General features: G+C 29.3%; 1 protein-coding gene across 2 annotated transcripts in view; it reads left to right on the top strand.

The window, feature by feature from the left end:
- The window catches only part of LOC107439218 (uncharacterized), a 105,978-nt gene continuing 99,978 nt past the window's right edge, over positions 1 to 6,000 (top strand). Inside the window, exon 1 of one of the 2 annotated variants that reach the window (XM_016051751.3) lies at positions 1 to 223. The gene's annotated coding sequence lies outside the window, so the exon portion shown is untranslated. The remainder of the gene's footprint in view (positions 224 to 6,000) is intronic. The other variant, XM_043046291.2, reaches the window with a different exon arrangement.

Raw genomic sequence — 6,000 nt, 5'->3', positions numbered from 1 at the left:
TACGTCGAAAGCTTGCCGTCCAGCTGTTTTGATTAGTCTGACACCAGTTGACGCGTTAACGCAGTCCGGTTAGGTTGTGCCGAACAGAGGCTGATAATATCTTTAGTTTTAGTTTTTTCTGTGTTACGCCGATTCAATTTTTATTCCATCTTTTGCTGTGTCGTTCTTTGTGCGCTCGAATCAGTTGCTCAGAATTGAATATTTTATTTGAAAGGATAACTTGGTGAGTAAAGAATGCTTTTGTTTATTTTACATTCTAAACGAAGACAAAATTTGAATTGCATGAACTTTATTTCGTATTGACTTTATGACTTATAGTTTTTAAGGAAAATTGATCTAGATCTTGTAACAGTTAGGAATTATAAATAATTTGTTAAAATGTGCAAAACTTACATTAATTTTTTTTTATTGAACCATATTTTATGAACACTGTGACTTTTTATTTTAAAGACAAATTGATATAGTTCTAATTACATAAGAATGATTAAATTATCAATCATTGCTGGAAGGAGTTCTTATTTATTATTCGATGTAACGCGCGTTTAAATATTTTTTTATTAAACAATACTTCATGTACTTTTTAATTTTTAAGGCGAATTGATATTACTTCTTATATTACACTTAGGAAAAATAAAATTACTATTAATTTATGATTACTCCTACTAATAATTAAATTATAATTCATTTGAAAACGTGCAAAACTTCATATCATTTTTATTTTATTTAACAATATTTCATGTACACTTTGAATTTTAATTGAAGCGAGTTCACTTATTACACTTAGGAATAATTTAATTATTATTAATTGATGATTATACTCAGGAAAAATTAAATTATAATTAACTTGTCAAGATGCGCAAAACTTCCAATATTTTATTATTATTATTATTCAACAATATTTTATATAGATTTTGACTTTTAATCGGGGCCAATTTACTTATTACACTTAGGAATAATTTATTTATTATTAATTTGACAAATGTGAAAAACTTCAAATCTTTATTTTTATTATTATTATTTATTAGACAATATTTCATATACACTTCGACTTTTAATAAAGGAAAATTGATGCAGTTCTTATTAGAAATAATTTAATTATTATCAACTGATACACGTAAGATAATTAAATTTGATATTCAACTGATGAAAACTAAATTATTATATTAAAACTACATTTATTGTGCCCCCCCCCCAAATAAAAAAAAAAATCTTTGCTGCGGCTCTCTTTCAAAACAGTTTTTTTTTATCTCAATCATAAATAATTATTTAGTGTTTGAAACTTCTTTAGCATTCCCTTAAAGTTATGCAAATTTATTTATTTACCGATCAATATTACGACCTTTTGTTCGATTATTATATAAGTTGCAAGTAGGATTAACTTAAGTATGCTTCCACTAAAAAGTTTGTGGAAGATCTTAACGTTTTTTCTTAAACGTTTTGAAAAAAAATGAAAAAAAAAACATAAAAAAATTGGTACAAAAATATTTATACTGATGAATACTATGCGGAGTAATACGATAAAGTTATAGCATATTTTTAGAAAATTGATACCAGAAAAAAAAGATCCGTGCTTTATTTGCTGATATATTGATATCCATACAGTTTATTCTTGTAAAAGAGACACGAGAGAAAAAGATATTAAATAAGTTAGACAAAATTGAGGCTTTGGTGAAATTCTTAAGCTTTAAAAATTTGAAAAATGGGTAATGGAGATATTTTATTTTACCTTTCACTTGTATAATCTGAATCTCACTGAAATTCTCAATTTTCATAAAGCTTGAATGTAATTTGCGAAATTTTTGAAAGAAAATATGATTTAGGATAATTTTCCTTTCAATTTTCGAATTTTATAGGTTTTTTTTTTTAAATTTTAAAAGAAATTTGCGAATTTCTCTTTTCTTACTTGTCAGAGGTGAATTCCAAATCTCTTAAATTTCCCAATTTTTCAAAATTTTATGGATTTTTTTAATATAAAAATCTAAAATATTTTTTTAAAAAATATAAATATTATTTTTTTTTAATATTCTTTAATATTTTTATAAAAAAAAAATTCTTTTTTCAAATTATTTTTCTTTTTCTCTTTTCACTAATCTTTATTTTTCTCCATGTTTTCCCGATATTTTTAACTTGTTCTACGAGTTCTATGTACTTGCAGCTTGTGCGTGAATAAAACGTATTAATTTTCTTCGTTTTTTTTTTATTTTTTTATCCTTTTCGTCTTTATATACATTTAAATATGTCTTTATATATATTTGTAATGTATTTAAGGATGAAATACGCGAAGTCATTACATCATACGAGAACGAAGTCAAACTCAAAATAGCAAACTAAAAAAACAATCTTGTGAAAGCCCTATAAATGCCAACAGAAAGGAAAAATAATAAAAAGAAGTACAATTGGAAGCACTGAATTACATGGCAGAATCGTTCGGGGGGGCATGGCAGAATCGTATTGCCATGCAATCAGTACGGGAGCAGTTTCTACAATTGGTGGTATATTAACGCCGACAATTACACCCCTTACTGTTCCAAGACAGTCTAAACCAAACAACTGGATGTTGATGTTAACTCAGTATTTAGAGCGAAGTGCCCACCAACCGATTTATCGGTACTGAGTAGTCCTGTACTGAGTAGAATCTGTACTGAGTAGTATCTGTACTGAGTAGTACTATTAAGTCCTGTAAATGAATAATCTTTTGCTGGCACTAAACCAAACAGAAAGTCAAACAAAGACTTATATACCAGGGGTGGACAAGCTTCTTGATAGTCGAGCCATTCTTCAAAATCTGAAATTTTTCGCGAGCCGCAATTAAATACGTATTTAAAAGGTATTAGGAAATTTTTTTTTTTCATAAATTATATTTATTGAGAACATATAAGTAAAAGTACAAAATATGTGTATTGAATTTAAATATTAAAAATTAAACACATTTATTTTACTTAATAATTCTTTAAAATTTGGTGAATAATTGGTGACAGCACTTCTCAGTAATTCTTCCAGATGCTTGTTAGTTAATACTGACCGGTTTTTGGATTTCTCGAATTTTAAAGTGGAATAAAATGATTCACATAAGTACGTTGTTCCGAATATTGAAATAATTCTACAATCAGCCTTTTTTTTAATTCAGGATATTTCGATTCTGGTTCAAATTTCCAAAATTCAGTAATCGACGCCGACTTATATTTTAATTGTAGAGCTTGATCTTCTTGCATCTCTATTAATTCAAGTTCTCCGGATGCTTTTTGTGTCATAATTATATTGGAAATGGAAAACTCACCTTGAATTGAACAACATTGCACTAAGTCTTTCATATTTGTTCTCAGTAATTTAAAAGACATTTTGACACACATGCGGTACGATAATAACTTTTTAAAATAATATCACAAATAATATCGCAAATTTAAAATATAATATCACAAATTTAAAAGGGAACTCGGGTATATTTATCGAGAGCCACAAATAATCCTTCAAAGAGCCGCATGTAGCTCGCGACCCGCAGGTTGGCCATCTCTGCTATATACCGTAAGCCCAAAAAATCAAAGTGGAAGTGCAAAAATTTACCAGATGGAAAATAGAGTTATGATATATCTATGAAAGGTCTTTTTTTTTTGTGAAATCGTGAAAAATGGGGTCTTAACACTTAGATTTTTGGTCTTATAAAAATCACAGAAACCAAAAATCAGTCAAGTTTTTTCTTGTTCTTCTTCTTCAGCACGACAGCCCCTTACAGGCCTCAACCACACGTAGCCTCCAACCTCTCCTGTCCATGGCGATTTTTTTTCCAGTTGTTTATCTTTAATACTTTCAGATCTTTAGCAGTGTCATCCAGCCATCTAGTTGGAGATCTTCCTCTAGCCTCCTCTTGTTCTTCTAAATTTGAGAAAAATCTACTTACGATCTTCTAAACTGTAAAAGTAGATTTAATTAGCATAGATTCGGGGTTTTCTTTCAAGATTCTGCTTTTGAGAGGACGAAAAAAAAAAAATAACACGAGGACCATAAATTTCAAGATGTATTTTTAAAATTATAAATCAATGACATCCGTAACGCCATTTTTTAATAACACCATTTTAGAAACGAAAAGTATAATAATGAGTCTATTTTTAGAATGAAAAGTTTACTGAAGTGTCCATTTTTATTAGTTTCTCCAAAGCTGCATTGTTTGGATTCATAAAACTATGCAAAAATCGAGAAATATCCATTGATTTTCCAATAATTTTCATTCATGTCGCCAAATTCGCGATTTTTCAAAAATCTGTTCTAAGGACCTTGTGTTTTCGACTACTTTTCGGAGTTCTCGCCAATGAGTAACCGTAAGAATTTCGGTATTGTCAAATGATATTGTAATATAACAATATATGATTTTCCGATTTGACTAATTTATATTTGATAAATAAAATTGGTCAATATTTTCGTCACCCAAATAAAATTTACAAAGACACACAATAATACTTTATTTTAAATTTCGTTGAACAACCGACCCAATTTTGAGTTTACAGATACCATTGTCAAACTCCGTAGCCTTGTAATTTTGAACCAGATTCAGAAGACAGGGGAACTATCGGATCAAGTATTGGGAGAATTCGGCCTTCGTGAAAGACTGTTTGATTGAACTTACCCACGTTTGCGTTACGTGGAGAGGAAAATCTCCCATGGTTAGCTTGATGGCAAGGAGACTCTAACCCATGATCCATCTACCTCTGAGGATATTTTACGTCAGCAGTGTGGTCGGTGCGAGCCGGGAGCAGAATTCGAATCGACCAAGGATTCGAACCCGGGAAGCAGGAAGCGAGCGCTCTATTCCCTAAGCTACAACGGATTACACAATATTGTAATCAATAACTATCCCTATATTACGTAAGGATATTTGTAGCAATTTTGTACTACCCTCTCTTATTGTTCACAAAAATGAACAATTCACAACCCTCCATCCTAGTTTTTGGTTTAACTTTGACTTTTTTACAATAGTTATCCAGTTTTAGGATTAAATTCAAATAAAAAGATGCGACTTTGCAATAAACAATGTTTAATTTTTTATTCATTTTATCAAATTTTGTATCAAACATTCGTTTGGAATATCTTGTGTTTTTTCTTTTTGCGTTCAACGCTCTTGTGAACATAAAACTTTTGTAAAAGAATTTTTCGTCCAATTTTTTCTTTCTCTGAATTCCACTTATTTTCCGTATTTAAAAATTTTCCTCGTGTAATTTTTTTGTTACATTTTTTCATTTTCTTTTTGAGAAAATTTTGAAACTAAAGGGATTTAAATATCTTACGTAAGCATACTTCATACTCCTCTTCTCTCCTTGTTAACACAATTAGGCGATTCACGTAAGCATCTACCTCCGTTAGATGCTTACGTAATATTTGAACAGCCCCTATATATAATCACGATATTATATTTTTGATATGTCAATTATATTTTGATTATTATATTTATTCATTTCAATTATATTCGATATTATATTTTTGATTTCAATAATGACCCCGAAAATATCGTATTAGATAATGAAACGGATATAAATAATAATGCCCGTGATATTATCGTATTCGATATTTATTGCCATTGTTAATGATCTTGATAATTTTTAATAAACCTATATGTATTATCGGTACCCAAGAAGATTAAACATGCCCACACATGTGACCATGACGTCAGCGCCAGCTGATCGTCAATAAACTAAATGGCGTGTCAAAGTTGAGCTAAGTTTTTCCACAGAAGTTAGAATGTAAATTAATGTGAAGTTAATTAAATACAGCCCCGTATCGCACATGGAATTTGTTGAAATAAAATTTTTTTTTAGATTTATTATTTTTTAGATTATTTATTTTTGTATTTTACTGTAACACGTGATATATTTTTGCTTTGCGCACCTGGCAACTTCGATGCATAATTAGTTTGTTTATGTTCTTCACGACTTCGTGCCTGTCTTTGTGTTAAGTAAGAAATATATGGTGAAAGAATTAAAATCATTGTGAAACAATCTTTGTGAAGGATTA

Source organism: Parasteatoda tepidariorum, chromosome 10 (genome assembly GCF_043381705.1).
Source record: "Parasteatoda tepidariorum isolate YZ-2023 chromosome 10, CAS_Ptep_4.0, whole genome shotgun sequence".
In the NCBI taxonomy this organism is placed as follows: Eukaryota; Metazoa; Arthropoda; class Arachnida; order Araneae; family Theridiidae; genus Parasteatoda; species Parasteatoda tepidariorum.
The sequence above is the reverse complement of the archived record's forward strand: the minus strand, read 5'-3'. Positions and strand labels throughout refer to the sequence as shown.